Raw genomic sequence first — 18,643 nt, forward strand, 5'->3', positions numbered from 1 at the left:
TAGGGATTGTGTTTCTAAAAAAACCTGACATTAGTCTTTCGAAATTTTTGTGTAAGAAACTAAAATCTAAGAAATTTTTCTAAAAAGGGTGCTGGAGAATTATTACAAATCATTTTTTTGTCGTGTCTTTATTTGTCTAAGCCCAAAGGTATAGTTTATTGGCTTTCAATTTCAATGTTTAAAATCATTCTGATAATTTTCATTTTTGGGGGGTGCCAGGGCCCCTTGCCCCCCCCCCTGGGTGCGCCACTGCATCCAGGTAGATACACCAAAATGAATAATGCCGCAGTCTTGCTACTCCCATTCATGGATAAGGTCAGCAAATGGCCAAATCATTCAAGTCCCGAAGAAAAATAAGAATAATAGTTAGTCAATATCGAATGAACTGAAAAAAAAAACCGCAAAAAAACAAAATAACTGTATTATAAATTATAGTGGATAACTTAGAATATTTTTATTAGCTAATAATAATGTAAAAAATATGTCTGCCGAAACCAGGGATCGAACCAGGGACCTTTAGATCTTCAGTCTAACGCTCTCCCAACTGAGCTATTTCGGCTGATGTTACAGGTGTACTACAAATGACGTGTGTTGAATTAAAACAGTGTATTTTACTGACCTGACCGGTATCAATGGTGATAAAACAAGTTCCTACTTTATCGTATTGTTTAGTATGTATGCTCGCAAATTTTCTGAATGAAATTGAATACTTAAATTATTGTATATTATGATAAAATACATAATATAAAAAAATGCATGATGAGTAGGTACTACCTAATATCAGAGATATGATAAAAAATATAGAGATAATATAAAATTAGTACCGCAGGCGAAAAAAACATTGAAGATCATATTTTTTTTTAAATTGCGATATTCGTATAGGCCGAAATAGCTCAGTTGGGAGAGCGTTAGACTGAAGATCTAAAGGTCCCTGGTTCGATCCCTGGTTTCGGCAGACATTTTTTTTGGTTTCAGTCAACCCTCCGTTTAGATAATACAGTAACACAATCACTGCTGACCTGTTGATTAATGTTTAATTACCACATTTAAATATCATGTTAATTATATCTAAAGGCCAGGTAATGCAAACGCGCCAGTCGCGTTGTTAGCACTAATGGGCCGTATTAGTCTTCAATGCATTGAAATAATTTTGCATACCTCATACTATCTTAACCCAGAGAAATTATCTTGCATGACCATGCAAAAGAGGAAATTGTAATACAAAGGGACAACAATGTTGAATAAGACCTTCTCTAAAGAATGTACCTAAGTACCTAGTCTAGATATTCTAAAAAACGAAAATTTATTTAATCTCATTTCATTCCCTCAAAACGTCACAATAGCTATCAATTTACAAAAAAAAATATTTTTCTCTATAATAATACATTCTATAGAAATATTTATATCCAGTTGTCACCTCAATACTACAACTATATAACTCTGATTTAGTCATTATTGGGAAAATGAAATTTTAACTTTACTTGTCTAACATATATCTAGGCTATAATTATTATTTAAAATAAATAATTACAAGATAAAAAGAACTTTTTATATACAACGTTTTAAATTTTCTTTTGAATCATATAAACTTGACTTGACTAGCTTAGACGTCAAAAAAAATTGTACTTGATAGAAATACTGAATAATGAAATGTCATTTCATATTGATTTCTATAGTAACGCACGTATATATTATTTAATAATTTAGTTGCTAGGACCCCCCAGCAACCAATAATGATATCGAAATAACTTTTCATAGAAAACAGAATTAACTAAAAATTAATTCAATTCTACTTAAAGATGGCTAAAAGTATTAAAAAAATGCATTGGCATCGTGTTCTGATAAATATTGTAAAAATTTCAAATGTCTAGCTAGTCGGGACGTTAGTTAAAAATCGATTGCAAGATTTGTACTGGATAAACAACCACCGGACAAACAAGAATACGACCTAATAAAAACGTTGTAAAATAAAATAAATGTTCACGTTATGCATACCTCATACATTGTATGTTTGAGAAATTATCTTGCATGACCATGCAAAAGAGGAAAATCAATACAAAGGGACAAAACGTTCTCTAAAGAATGTAAGTAGTCCAGATATCCTGAAAAGACGAAACTTTATTTAATATTCTTTCATATCCTCAAAACGTCACAATAGCTATCAATTTACAAAAACATATTGTTCCTCTATAGTAATATTATAATGTTCTATAGAAATATTTGTATCCAGCCGACACCTCAAAACTATAACTCTGATTTGGTCATTGTTGGAAAAATGAAAATTCAACTTTACCTGATTAACATAAATCTAGGCTATAATTATTATTTAAAATAAAAATGAAAAATTCTCCTTGTCTAATTGGGTACAATTAAATAATGTTCAACTGTATGAGAAAATATTGTAGATATATTATTTTATTTATTTAATGCATTAATGGTTTTAAAGTTATCTAATATTTTCAAACACAAAATTAATACAGTTCCCATTAGATTCTGACTTAGTTGCCTAGTTTTATCATTTTGTAGAGAAGGAAATGTAGAATCATATTCAATGACTATATCAAAAAGAGTGAAAATCGAGTTATCTAGTTGTAGCATTGAGGTGACATTCTGTTTTGCCGTTTCGGTAGTATGTAGGTACGTATGACATATGCGATTTTTTTTACTGTTCATCTAAATAAAATTACGGTTCGGTATATTAATATTTAGTTTTGACTGTATAGACAGCTAACTTATTGTAACAATATTATAATACTTCGATACAAACAATGAAAAACTACCCTCGATTGCTGCGGGTAGCAGTCTTGTGTATAGAATAGATGCGCTGCCATGCGAACTCTCGCAGCTAATAATTAGCACGAAGCAGTGACGTCCCTAGACAAAATGCCGCCCCATTTTATAATACAATATTTTTTTATCATCCTTTAATGACTCCAATATCTAATAAATCTCTTGTATGGATTTATTACTAACAAACTATATCGCACCCCCAGTAAGATACTGTCGTAAATCTGAAATGGGCGTTTTCGAGTTATGGATGTGGTTGGATTCGTATTTTTTTTTGCTATTTTAATAAAATACCGTCGTATCTCAAACTCAAATAGTGTCAGAAAGAAAGCACTTAATACAGTACATTACTTTCCGAAAACTGTTAAATCGATAATAAAATAGTGTTGTAACTAAGTTACGACAGTATTTTACAAGAGGCTTTCTAAAAAACTAAAACAATACTTTTCAAAAAAATACTGTTGTAACTCTGTTACTACAAGAAGATCTTGAGATACAGCGTAATTTTCCCACTAGTTGCATGGATATTATTGTTCCAAAGTATTCAAACAAAAAAACTGGAATCAGCAGAGGCAACAATTTTTGTTATCAACTTCAATTAAATAGAAGTAAAATAAAAAAAGTATGCAAAAAATACTTTATCAACACATATGGGGCGAGTGAAAGGTACTGTTCCACTGCGTGGAAAACAAGAGATCTCCTTTCCGGAACGCCAATTCCAGAACAAAGAGGTCATCATGGCAATCACAAAAAAATAATGATGATGATTTAAAAAAATATATAAGAGCTCACATTAAGTCTTTCCCAGTGATCAAGTAACATTATTTGCGTGCACAGGCGTCTAAATTGTATTTAGATGGTAAATTAACAAATGCTGAAATGTATCGGTTATACTAAAAACAACAAACTGACAGCAATATGCCATTTGGAAAAGAACACTATTATACGCATCCATATTTAATAAAGAATTTAATATTGGCTTCTTTAAGCCAAAAAAAGATTTGTGCGTTGAATGCGACCTATACAATAATTCTTCACTAGATGAAAAAAAACAACTTCAAGAAAAATATGAGACACATCAACCTGGAAAAAAGAGGCAAGGGATGAAAAGACCAAAGACGTAGCAGAGTCCCGAACTAATGGCCAAAATAGCGTCATTAATGTAGCTGTATATGATTTGCAGGCTGTTTTACCGCTTCCTTGCGGAAATGTGTCAACTTTCTATTATAAACGAAAGTTTGGCAATGTAGTATCTTACAGTCTATAATATCAATGAAAATATTGCAAACTGATACATGTGGGACGAGAGTCAAGCTGCATGAGGATCCAATGAAATTGGTAGCTGTGTACTCGATTACAATGCATGTAAAAAATATCACCACAATGAGCATTTTATTTTTTACAGTGACAATTGTGCCAGGCAGAATAAAAATAAATACATTGCTGCAATGTATTTATATGCCACCGGGAATTCACAAAAAAATTAAACGATCTCTCATAAGTTTTTGGTTACCGGGCATAAACAAAATGAAGGCGATATTGTCCATTCTTCAATTGAGCAGCAGAAAGACTAGGGCTCTAAAAAGTGGACCAATATTTGTGCCCAGCCAAATGATTACCATTGTACAAACAAGTAAGAAAACAGGACAACCATACATAGTTAAACCCATGACGACAAATAATTTTCTCAACATGAAAAAACTAGCAGATGAAATCGGTAAAAATTACAACACGGATGAAAATGGAGAAAAATTTTTGTGGCAGAAGATTAAAGTTATAAAAGTAGACAGAAACTATCCATACATTATTTTTTTTAAAACCAGTTATCATGAAGAACGTAGGAAATTGAATGTTCGACAACAGCAAATAGGTAAACCGTTACCAATGGATGGTCTCAATTTATCCAAAGCATATCAAGAGTGGCCAAAAATAACGACAATTAAAAAGAAGGATTTGCTTTCTCTCTGCACCGCTAAACATCGTGAATTTGATTATGATTTTTTTGCTTCTCTTCCAAATGATGTTTAAAATTTAAAAATCGTATGTAAAATTTTAATTTTCCCATTAAATAAAATAATTAAGTATTTTTTTGTTGTTTTGAACTAATAATTGTATTTTTCTTCTTTTTTTCAATACATCTTTATAGATTGTACCATAACTTAATATTTTGAAAACCTTCCTTTACAGTGCCCAACAAATTAGTTGAAATTATTAGAGTGATGGTAGGGAAATTTACACAGAAAGTATTGAGTTGATTCAAATTTTACCATGAAATTTTCAAATATCCTGATAAAATACAGTCGTTACTCAGAAATATTCAAATATCTCCGTTTGTATATGTTTTAGAGAAAAATGATGAATACAGTTGAAAATAGATCATGTTTTTCCATAAAAATGAGTAATAATTTTTACATTCAGACTTTTCCTGTATTTACAAAGAATATTTGAAACTTCAAATGGCTCTCCTGCAAAATGCCAATTTTTGACTTACTACAGTATCTTACTGGGGGTGCGATATAGTTACCTACCGCTAAAACATACAAACTTAAATTTAGATATAAAAAGAGAATAAATATACCCAAATCAACACAGAGTCTGAGGTTTTATGCGGTTGATATTTTACACATATTTGGTTTGTACCATTAATTTTAGCAATACACAGATTTATTATTTCGACACCATTTTTACTTTACTATTATTGTAGGCATGTAAACAAAATAATTTTAGCTACGTCTATATACGAAATGATTCTCCTCGATTTGCCACCCTTCGAGTAACTGCCGCCCCCAAGCGACGCTCAATCTGCCTACCCCCACGCGAAGTCACTAGCACAAAGGTATTTTACGACGTATTAGTACGTCTAACATTATGTTACTCTTTTGCATGTCTCTAACAAAGCTAATTTCTTTTTAAGTAGTCTCAAGAACCTTCATATTATATTTAGGCCCCATCTATATAGGTAACGTATTCCTCAACGCCATTGACCGCGATAGTAATCTGTCACAGCAGTGAGTAGATATTCCAATCAGTAGGTACAGTGTTGCCAGCTGAACGGAGAAGATATTTAGCGCAAGGGTCGGAAGGTCAGACGAAAGATGTCACTTTCTCGAAGCACTATCAGTCCGCGCGACTTCCACATCTCTCAGCTATTTATTATTCGTCATTAAAATATTTACAGCTCCGTCATAAAGATACGTTAATAAAATTATCAAATATATCGCCAAAAACAGCGAAAATTGCAGGGCTTTTGAGGTTATATTCTGTAAAGCATACTTGTTGATATAAATGCTAAATAACTATATTTTAAACATATTACATAACTTGAAACCACCTCAGATATATATACCCACTAGAAACAATCATATTGAAAAAAATACGATGCTCGACGGGATTAAACCCGTATAACCACTGGTATCGCGCCAACTATGCATTAACCAATTATGCTACGATCATCCTATCTTACACTTACTATCGACCGAAGGTACTTGATGGAATTGCTTTTAAATTGTTTTATACACTTCAACTATTCATAATTTGTTTGTTATATATTTTTTTATTGTGATGCTTGACTTAATAGGTAGGTGATAAAGTTTTTACCTACTTTATTGTATTGATTTGTTATATAAGTTAGAGTTAATTGTATTCGTGGTCAGTGTGTACCTATTTCCCTTTTGGTGAGTGTACATAGTGCCTGAAGATGCCGAAAGGCGAAACCAACGACTCAAATGGAATAGTACAAAACTTAAATCCATTAGAATTTAAAATATTATGGTTTGGATTAGGAAAGGAGTAATTGAATTTTAAAACCTAACCAGCACCATAATATGCATATTGTATTATTAGTTTAATGAAAACAAATAAGTATGACTGACAAAGTTTAGTGTGCATTATTTATGTAGAATCTTAACAGCCTACCTCCACCCCTCCCTGGGTTTTGAGATAAACGAAATAAATAATTATTAATGAATGGACAAAAAATAATTCAATTCATGGTAACGGAGAAGACGTGATATTATTTCTCTTGCAAAAATCAGTATGGCGCCAGACTGACATCCACCCGTTTGACATCATGAACCGATTAAAGTAAAAGTTGGTCATCAAATAACATTAAAATGTGTATTAAAACACGCTTAACTACAAAGTGTACACATTTTCCACTAAAACCTCATTTGTATTTATTTATGACAGCTTAAAATGACTTAAAACCTTTTGTAAAGTTTCCTCATTACAGTGATAGTCAACATGCGGCTCGCCATTCCATTTATTGCGGTTACACCGACTACATATGAAATATTCTTAAAAATCCAAGCATATCAGGAAACATAGTAAAATTTTGTGGTTCGTTGGGGGTAATCCATAAATGACATCACACGATTTTGGATATTTTTCTACCACCCCCCTTCACCCCCTAATCTCACCCCCTAATGTTCACCCCTTAATCATCATGAAATCTTTTACCCGTTCTATAAATTACGTCGCATTTTTGATGCCCTCTCCACATTCCTTAATCGTCTTCAGTATATTATTATCTGGAAATATTTTATTACCAGAAAAAAACTTCTGTTAAATAATAAATGCCATGGACATCTGCCTGTAGGTATGTATTGTAAATTGACTGTTGACTTCCATATATAATACAAACACAAACACAATCTAACAAACCCAAAGGCTTCAAACTTAGACTATATTATATGTTTCAACTAAGTTGGTACATTTCACGGATATAATACATATAAATTATTACACACGTATTGTAAAAAACACACGTACACACTATCAAAACCTGAGGCTATCGGTATATAAGCTTAACATGTTTTGTATATTATATATTCATTTTTTTCGCGCTTAGGAATATTCAATTAATAAAACCAATTATAAACCTAGAATATTTAACACATACTTACACAAAAATTAAATACATTATGAAAAATAGAAGAATCTTAACAGTGCTATCAAACGTTTCAACCACACAATAGACAGCATCATATAATAATTATTATGTATGTATGTCCGTGCGTCCTGCGACGCGGTGTTACAAAAATCGCATGGTCACGAATTACACTAGTGAGAAAATTTAAATTAATACTTGCTAGCATAGAAGGATAGTAAATAAACCCATAGAGATGTAGAAAGAATTCTTCTAAAAGAAAAATCGTTTTACTAAATGTACATGTTTAATTCAACGTGATGTAAGTGCCCTACTGATATAAAGGTTGTGCATCGCTGCTTTATCGCAATCCCTTTATAGGTGTAATTAAAAGCAAACTTTCTCGATAAAGAGGTGGAAAAATGTAATACAGGTAATTGCGCGGCGAACCTTTTTTTGTTGTGGGCAACATCGCGTGCCACATTTACGGCGGCCATATTTTATATAGCCCACAGTAAACACTGTTAATTGTTTCCAATGAAAGCGCCCAAAAGACTATGTAAGTTATAAAAAAGCAAAAGGATGCTAAAAACCTGCATATCGCGCCTTGGGTAAATTTTGCGCTGCGGCTTTGAAAATGTGGGTTGGCGTGCGCCTCGCCTAATGGGTTAACAAGGACTCAGGTGCGGCTGCGGCGCTTAGAACGTGTAAATTAACAATTAACCGATAATTGAAAAGGTGGCGAGTAACACCGGTCAAGACAATTGCATTCAGTTATACAGAAATGATTAAATTCACATTATTAATCCAATTTTTTATAGTTTCTACCAAGGCCTGAACAAAAACGAAACATACGTGCGAATGAGAAAACATTCGGCACGCTTATATCTCCGCAAAATGCGTTAGAGTAAGTTAGAATTTCTACGGCTGAATAAATATTTTTTGGAAACGTCGCCGGTAAATACTGATACAAAATAAAAAAAACTGATTTGAATTTCATTTAAAAACTACGAGCACGTGTTTCTCAAATTTATTGTTTTTGTGTTAAATATAAAGTTAGTGGTCATTATTTTTAGTTAATTTAGTTATGTATGTTTTGTAGCCATACTGAGAAGCAACATGATGGTATAACGTTAATGATAATAAAATTGAGGTTCTACAGTGCGTTATACGCGAGAAACACGGCTTCATTTTGTCGAACAACAGCTCTCTTTATATTATTACTCTGAGGTTTCTAGGGTATATTATTAGTATAAGTCCAATGAAATATAATTAAGATATAGGGCTGCCTCAAAATTTATTTATATTTGATGTTAAACTTGACGTTATATTGCAAGTGGAAGCCTATAAAATAGGTAGGTACCAAGATATTGACCAAAATTTCAATTTTCTATAATTACCGTCCGATTTGATTGATTTTCAGTTTAGATAAGTATTTTATAACGCTGGCTACTAATTCGAAATTAAATTTGACATTTTATACCGTGAAGTACTTACCGAAATGGCGACGAAAAATAACATTGTTTATTATTTTCTGATTCGATTGATTATATTAAGTGTATAAAAATGTTCTAAAAAAGACCACAATTCGTAGAATTTTCCGTGCTATGTCGCCGGACTATAGATAGATTTTCAGTATGAAATTTGAATTTAATGCTTAACTTGACATATTACAATTGGAAGCCCATAAAATACCAAGATGGCGGCCAAAATTTCAATTTTCTATAATAATGACCGTCCGATTTGATTGCTTTTCAGTTTAGATACGTATTTTATGACGCTGAATAGTATTAATGGAAGTCAAACTTGACATTTTGCAATTAAACTACCGTGAAGTACTTACACAGCCAAACCATCCTGGTTACGATCCTCGGTCATAAAGTGATATTCCATTATTTAAACTAAATATTTTGTATTTTTCTGTTTCTGGGGGGAGAGAAGTACGTCCATGTCCATGTAGGAATATTATGGTCTCAAAATTTCTCACCTTTTACATACTGAACGAGGTCAACCACGATATGGACCATATGCATTAATCTGTATAACATAACTCTATTTTTTTTAATTAGCAGATAATATATTATTTAGCAATTATTATGAAAAATTGCAACCAGCGGGAGACGAATTTGATATCTCAACGAAAAATTATTTCGTTGGACATGGACGATTAGAGAAATAATTAATCATTCTTATATTTTCATTAATATTGTAAAATATCGACTTCTAAATCTCTTGATATTACACGATCATTATCGATCTGACCTTTAAGAATCCGACACGCCCACGACTAAACTTATTACAAATTCGTTGCAATTTTTTAGTAATTTTATAATGCAAGTAAAAAAATATTACAACATAAAAATTGTAATTTTATAATATTATTTCATTCTGTCGTCAATGCACCATCTTTTGCAATAATTACTCAGGTCAGTGGTTTTCAAATTGTTTCGTTTCACGGCCTGTCGTTCACTGCACAGTATTGCTGCGAATCGGTGTAATAGCGCCTGTACACGTGCATGGATTAACTAGCAGCAATAGTGCGTATTTTAAACTATAGTGACAACTGACAATAACTGTTTACACGTAAAAGTGCTGACTGTCTCTCCAATTCATTCTTTAAGAGTGAGCGAGTCGCGATGTTGTCATTTTATGGTACTATTTCGTAAAAATCGTTCGTAGTTCGTTTCTTTGCCGGCAGGTTCGCCACTATCGTTCTACTGCGCAGGCACAGATCGAAAAAATCCTTACTGCCGCATGAAAATTCAGAAGTTTCCAAACTTTTTTGATTCATGCATGCAATCTTGCCAACTGCAGGATAAATACATGTTTACAAATACATTTTATTGTTATGGTCGCGATAATACTTACTGTCAACAATAAATCCATGCACGTGTAAATGGGTTATAATATTTGAATGTGAATGCACTCCATAGCAACATTGCAACAACGATAAACCTCGTTTTATTACGACTAGGTTCAATATGTAACGTGTGTTTATTTCTTCGCGCATTTCTTTCATCTATGCGGCGCTTATATGACCGTCGTCAAATTGTCTCGTTGTTCAATTTTCCTGGCGTCCAGTCTCCTTCTGATTTTTTTTACTCATATAGTAACAAATTTTATGTTAATCAATAACTATTTTAAACATATCTACTATTAAAAAAACACGACGCTAGGCGCATCCATCGGTTTCCGACCAATATGCTTTACAAATGTGAAATGAGCCACACGCATCTTATCTAATTACGGCAAAATTAACTAGCAGTCATACAACTGAAACGCTTCTCAAATTGTGCTAATATTGGCAATCGCCTTTTGTGGTTTGCATCAAGGTACCAATAATAAATAATTATCGTGATCCCTAGCCCATGTCAGGATATTTCCGTGTATTATTAGTATTAACGTAAGTATATGTATTTACTAATAATTTAATAATTTAATATATAACTATATTTGTATTCAACAAATGGATAATGTACCTACACGATTTGTGAATGTAAAAATCTTTATTGAACGTACATAATTTGAAAACACCTGAAGACTTTTTTCAGTGTGTATGTTTCCGTGGTGTTTTAAAATTACGCATGTTCAATAAATAATGTTACATTTTCAAACCGTGTGGACTATTTTTATTGAATAAATGATAACTCATTATCTTATCTATTTTGCATAGAGCAGATTAATAAATAGAATTTAGATATGCTATACTGCAATACACTACATTTTGAATCATGGTTTTGAATGTGTGATTGTTCTACTAAAATGAAACATACATTATAGACGTGCAATAGTGTGTGTTGCAACCTTCAAATACACCAATATTAAATGAGCGTCGGTGCATAAAACGAGAGCAGTTGTCAGAACTAATACAAGCGTATTATTTACACGTGTTTAAGTTTATCCCATATTCTTTCACACTCGAGATCGATTGCTGTTAGTCCACACCCGTTAGGTATTTCAGTTCCCATTAATTCTGTGTTCCCTGCTATTATGTTATTATACTACTGCATGTGAATGAATGAAACTTATTCAATTAAAAACCACGTTAAGTAGAAACAAATCTATCGACCCATTCAGGCAGTGGCTCCAGACCTAAATGTAAATAAACGATGTATTCATCATACGTATTATAAAATGATTCTTTTATCACATCATTAATGTCAGATAATTCTTTATCAATATCGAGATGTTCCAATGGGACTATTCTATACACAAGGCGGCTATAAACGATAGTTTATCATATTTATGTATTGAGGTATTATAAATCGTTACAATAAGTTAGCCATCTAAATTGTCAAAACTGTCTATCTCGCTCTAAAAGTTAGCACACCAAGAGATGGGCTGTTTTGATGATTTACACGTGGGTCTATTCTATACTTATCGAACGCTAAAGTGATAAATAGTATCAAACTTAGGATAGGTTTGTATCAAAATATTAGCACTTATTGTAACAATTACACGAAGTTGGTTTTTATTGTTGCAATAAGTGCTTTATTTTAACAGCAGTAAGATAGGTGCTGTTAAAATATAGCACTTATTGCGACAATAAAAACCAACTTCGTGTAATTGTTACAATAAGTGCTAATATTTTGATACAAACCTACCCTAAGTTTGATAATATTTATCACTTTATCACTTTAGCGGTCGATAGGTATAGAATAGACCCAATGGTTCACATATTGTAACAATTAACCGCCTCAATACATTTATTTTAAAATTTTTATTTATTGAAAACAAAACATTGTGGACAGAACAAATTAAGATTCAGGACGTTCACAACATGAGATTTACATTATAACAAATATTACTCTCGCAAGAGAGAAGAAGATAATATAATATATAATACAACAAAAAAAAACAATTTTATACAATAAAATAAAGTTTCAAAAACAAAATGCAAAGTACCTACATCATTGAAAATGTCTATGTCTTTAGGGAGCGCATTTAGCAGTCTTGCACCCCTCGCTAATGGTGCCTGAAAGGCTTGACTCGAGGAAACAGTACTGATCCAGAATAAGTCATGGCTGCGACCACGTAGGTAATTGACAGGCGCATTTAAATTCAAATTCATTAGAACACCAGGATTGGAAACCATCCCTCGTGATACCAGGCAAAAATGTTTCAAGGGCAGAAGTGACCTACGAGATATGTGAAAAGTGAGCATGCCTTGTAGAAAAGCATTATGATAAACTAATTCGATAGCTGCCTTGTCTATAGAATAGACCCACCACAAATACAATTTACGCGCTTTATATCATAATTGAAGGCATTCCGGCAATGCGTAGAACTTTAACGTATTCAGGTTATAAACAATAATATGTCATTCAAGAATAATACAGTACAATTTTACCATTAGATTTTGCAGAATATGTAAATTGTAAAGTATTGCAACGATCAAAATCCTGGCCCCCGTGTACCGGATTGCTCTGATGATGACACGGCGGTCTCTGCTCCGAATTTCGTAACACTGTATTTCTAAAAATATTATAATCTAATTCATAACATTACACATTTTATAATACGCAAATCGTGCATAAATTCGATACTATAATGATGGCATGACGGTTATCTTTGATCTTGATACACACAATATTACTTTTAAAATATATAATTTTGTGGGAACTTCAGTTCTTAAATGCCAAAAGATTAGTATAACTATTTACCAGTCTTGTATTTAGTTAAAAGCTAATGAAAAATAATTTGTAGAGCACCTAACTACTAAACCATGGAAGGGTAAAGACAAAATGTACGTAGGTATATAGGTTTTTTGAATCCGTCTTCGATCCAACGTACGAACCTAATGGATTGGGCGAGTGATTATACCCACTTCTCATAAAAAAACGGTGTGTGTACTTATGTAGCTAGCTCTTAATTATCTTGTTAAATTACACACTCAAGAAAAAGGACCGCTTATTGGAACGCCGTTGGTTTATTTCTATACATTTTAACTTTTATTACTAAATAATATAATGGTTTCTCGTTGTTTTTATTTTTAAAGTACCAACTGTCACGCTGACGTTTAATCGTTTGTTTACGTAAGGAATTGCAAATGGCCGACAATAATAAATTCGCTGCCTAGGCAACGGAACAATTCTAAACTATAATATTATACTGTATAATCGTCACGGTTGCAGTATCATACTATGGCGAAAAGTTAGTGCGTTCGGCTGATAACCGAACAATCGGTGGTTCGAATCCAATCGAGTGCGTTTTTTTTCGTGTGAAAAAAATAAATTATGTGTTACATGTCACACGCAAAAAATACACTCTGATCTGATTTCCCAAACGCGCCAAAATAAGTATAACTTCAAAGATGTTAAAATAACACCCAAACTGTGAAAGTTCATATGCGTAGGTTAACGGTTACATGTAAATTGTACGTAAAACATTTCACCGTGGTACAGTTCACAGTGAGCTTTCTTATCGAAAAGAGATTACAGTATACTATAAAGTCTCCAATTTTATTAGATTCAATATGAACATTACCTAATTCAATTTTCATAGCTGATTTTGACAAAATTCATGAATTCAAGAATGAAAACCTAACCTAATCTAACAAATGATCCAGTAGGTATATCGGCTATTTTGAAAAAAAAAATGCTGCTGGCTTCCTGTAAAGTGTAAACCGACAAGAACCGTGTTTTATTTAGACATAAATTTTATGTCAGTACTACACTACCCAAAGAGGTTGGACGGTCTTTATACGGCTATATAATATTTCCGATACAATATTTCACGGTGAAGTGTGATATGGCGAACTGCATACGTACAAATTTCCGGACACGTAAGTTTACAGCTTTTTAAAAACTTATACATAATATGAAAAGAGGCATAGTAACTACGGTATTGTCCTTTATATATGTATGTATATTGTTTAGATATTTAAGTTTGGACTATGGATCTATGGACCCTTTTGATGATGGATATATAACTCAGTTGTCAGTACAAATAACACATACCTATACTATAGAATTACCATTAAAGTATCTTCTATAACTTAGAACCTTCCACTATATGGAAGGATCGGGGAATTTCGATTGCCACAAAAATGATGCTTGTGCAAACATTAGTGTTCTCGATATTTATATACGGAGTCGAGTCGTGGACCCTGAAGGCAAGAGAACGGAAGGCAATTGATGCCTTTGACATGCGGTGTTGGCGCCGAATGCTTCGCATATCTTGGACGGAGCACAGGACGAACCAGTCAATCATCCAGAGACTGAAGATAAAGGAACAACACTCGACGATATGTCTGAGAAGAATTCTGCAGTTTTTTGGACATATTGTCAGGCGCGGACTAGACAAACTGGAGAGACTGGTAGTTTTGGGTAGCCTCCAGGTAAGGCGAAGCAGAAGAAGAGCGTCTGCGCAATGGAGCGACCGAGTGGAAGAGCTGACTGCACGGCACCATCCATTCTGCCCTGAGAGAATCGGAAGATCGAGAAGGGTGGAAAGTCTTGTCGCTCAAAGGATGGCGAAATTTAAATGTGGTCACGATCATCAGCCATGAGTGCACGACCAAGAAGAGATAACTTAGAAATCTACAGAATCATTGTAAATATTACTTATTTCTATATTTTATGTGAGGATATTTTAAAATTATAAGTGTTGTTTTATTTAATGATATGTTTTTCATTGACCTCTTAGCATTAGATAATTTAATATCATAATCACGTCATGTTAGTCTATGAAGCGTTAATTAAATTTGTGATTGCAAAATACACGTATAAAAAAAACGAATTACTATAAGATTTACAAAAAAATGCCGTTATAAATAAAAATATCAACAATATTTTAGTTGCATAATTTGTTATTTAAAGAGCGTTCGTTTTCGTCCCCAACATTTCAGTTTGTTTTTCATCAGGTTTCACATTTGGTGGGTCACAGTACCCACCTACTGCGTCACTGAAATAATATGCAGGGTTGTGCATATTAGACCAAAAATATAAATTATATTTGGTACTGTTCGGTTATCAGGAATACAGCGGAAAACACATTTTGAAAATACCCGATATACTAAATTATTTGTTAGTTTGGGTTAGGTTAGGTTTGGTTAGGTTAATAACAACACCCCCTCAACGATACGCCACTGCGCACTTCGTTGATGTATTTTCCTAGCTCAGTCGGTGGAGGGGTTATTAATAATAACGATGTTTCCTTTTGAAAAAGTCGGTAATGACTTGGTTTTATTTTCTTGTATGTAGCGTCTAGTAAATAATTTTACAGGCCAAATGTAGGTGAAGGCGGCAGACAGGAATACGTGACGACCGATGACTGCGAACGCGAGAGATGTTTCCCACCCGTAGGTAAACGGGATGTGAAACTCTCCCCGGGGAGTACTTCGGCGTTCAAGAAGCGAAGAGATGCGCGGCGAAAACTGGTGAAACTGGTCCAGAGTGTTTGAAGAGAGGCTGCTAGTAGAGATGAGACTTGTTCCCGAGGGAGGATCCGGTAGACTGATAAAAATCTCTCGGATGCGCCCTCTTTTATAGCAGCCTCCCTTATTCTAATTGGTCCAAAGAGTTTGAGAAGGGGTGACCAAAGATTCTACTATGTCCGTTAATTTCGTACTGCGTAATATCTCTTGTTTATTTAATAAGAATTTACTGGATTGTCAGAAGGACCAGGTATCAAGAGATAATATATTCTGTGCACGTGGATGGATATATTGACGTTATAAAATATCGTCTATCTAATTCTATGGATTTTATATGAATTTATTTAGAGCATTTAAATAGCTATCTCCGGCATAAACTCGCGGTTTTAGTCTTATGCCAGGAGTAAACGCACGATTTGATTAGCGTTTAAATTACATGCATTTACAATTACTTACTAGGTACCTATTGACATAATAATAGGCCCTGTAATCATTATCCATCGACCTTCACATAAACATTTGTGATTTTACGACGTAAAACCTGTCTGTTGCCTTTACCTTTTACAATATTACATTTATAATAATAACAGTTTAATCTTAAAACTACGTCTTATATAGTAATACGAAATAATATTTTACTATTTCCGAAAAATAGCAAAATACTACTTCTTCATAGAGGTAATTCGCAATTCAATGTCGAAGAGTATATCGATCGGCGATATTTCCCCCGCATTGCCTTATTTTTAGCCGCTGTCTTTACACCGCACAGCTGCATAAAGGTCGTGATTTTAATTTATTTTATTAGAAATCGGCGAAGCTCCCGTCTGTTGCTATCAAGAATTTACTCTTTCTTAAATATGTGAATTTCCTCATGCTTTATATTACAGACGATAAATACCCTAATTAGGAACACAATAATGAAATAATATTTCCGAAAAGTTGAATTCTAGAGACTTTAAGGCGTTATTTTCTGAGTTAATCTGTGCGCCGGATACTTTTTAGCCGGTAACATTTTCGTATACACGCACAGAGGCACACCCATACCAACGCGTTGGTAGGTGTTGCTGCGTTATAATTTTAAGTGTTGCCACTCGCGGATAATTGATTCTATAATTATTAGTTTGCTATTAATGAGTTTACGGATCGAAATACTATTCGATTAGTGTGTTCCACATGACATATTAATTAATTATATACACTTTTAATACTAATCACTCGCTACCGCGTTCTTCTTCTTTATGTTAACAGTTATTCTTCTTCTTTCATACTATTACAAAATATATTAAATATGTTACACTCTTATAATAATCTCTCGCTACTGCATTCGTCTCTTTATATTTAACAATCATTCTTCCCCTTTTATACTAATATACAGTTACATAATACATTTATATCTAACATTTTATAATAACATCGTCACAGGTTTTTTTATTGTACAGAACAAGGCAATTTTACATCCATCATTCTTTCACACTGCATTACCCTGCTCGTAGCAATCGATGCCCCGTTCGATACGTTTACATACCGAACGGGTAGCGTAAAAACCTGTGAACAGATAAACAATTTATATGTGATTCGACAAGGAAGCGTTTTTAGGCGTTTTACTAAGCCGTATAGTTAGAGATCAGGTTTACATGTCGGCTTATTACTAATCAATTTATTGTGCGAAGGCACCTACCTACAGGTAGGTGGTGACAATTCGCCCCCTCCGATGAAAGCTGACATGTACAGCCTGACCTCATCGGCCGCCTATACCTTCCTTGTTTAACCATCATACACATATAATATTTGTTTTTTTTTTTCTGGGTCCATATACATTTTCGTTTTCGTTTATAGTTTACAGTTACAATTGACAATTTATAATTCGCTGGTCTGACTGCAGCTCGGTAGAGAGTTTTATTAATTGCAATCGTCGACTCCTCCGAGTGCCAGCCTTACGGGGTTGTGTGCCCTCCGCTAACCGTTTGTTATTTATTCTTTCGTTAACTTTCTTTCGGTTATTATACACGTTCATAGGAATAGGTGTGGCCACATCTACTCCTATGGTGATAATTGTTTCGGGTATCGATACTTGTGTCGAACTAGTTGAGGGCATAGTCTCCTCGCAGATACAGGGAAGTATTTTGAGAGGGCGCATCTTTTTCCATATCCTTTCCTTAACTTGTGCTAAGGGCAACTCGTCTTCAGATTCCTCACGTCGCGGTGACGGGGTTTGGGGTCGTATACTACCCCGCTCCACCTCCTCCGGTATCGCAAGTTGTGCGGGGTCGCCGTCTAAAGCACTGGGTTCTGCGAGTATGGCTTCCATCCGTCCTGCATCATTATTGTCATCCTCGTCATCCCTGTCTTCGGTAACTTCCTCTTCCATTGGAGGGTAATACTTTCTGATATGATCGATGTGGAATTTGTACGGTCGTCCACGGCGATCTACGTAGAACATTACGTCGCTGACCTTCCAAATGATCCGATGCGGGCCGCTCCATTTAGGATCAAAGCCGGCACACGCACCAGGTCGTTTCTTCGGGAATTCCCTTGTAAAAACGGAGTCCCCAACCCCGTATGTGGGTGGTTCGGGTCCACGTTCTTGCCGACGCTGTTCCACGTACCTTGCT

General features: G+C 34.0%; 1 protein-coding gene and 2 non-coding genes across 5 annotated transcripts in view; 1 reads left to right on the top strand and 2 right to left on the bottom strand.

Moving 5' to 3' along the window:
• The window catches only part of DAAM (disheveled-associated activator of morphogenesis-like protein), a 551,406-nt gene that overhangs the window by 363,363 nt on the left and 169,400 nt on the right, over positions 1-18,643 (bottom strand). The gene's annotated exons all lie outside the window — the stretch shown is intronic.
• Positions 487-559, bottom strand: TRNAF-GAA (transfer RNA phenylalanine (anticodon GAA)). Its single transcript has one exon. It is a non-coding gene; the product is annotated as a tRNA-Phe (tRNA).
• Positions 883-955, top strand: TRNAF-GAA (transfer RNA phenylalanine (anticodon GAA)). The gene has a single exon. It is a non-coding gene; the product is annotated as a tRNA-Phe (tRNA).

This window comes from Rhyacophila brunnea, unplaced genomic scaffold (assembly GCF_057557595.1).
Source record: "Rhyacophila brunnea isolate RB1 unplaced genomic scaffold, BYU_Rbru_1.0 scaffold_21, whole genome shotgun sequence".
Lineage (NCBI taxonomy): Eukaryota > Metazoa > Arthropoda > Insecta > Trichoptera > Rhyacophilidae > Rhyacophila > Rhyacophila brunnea.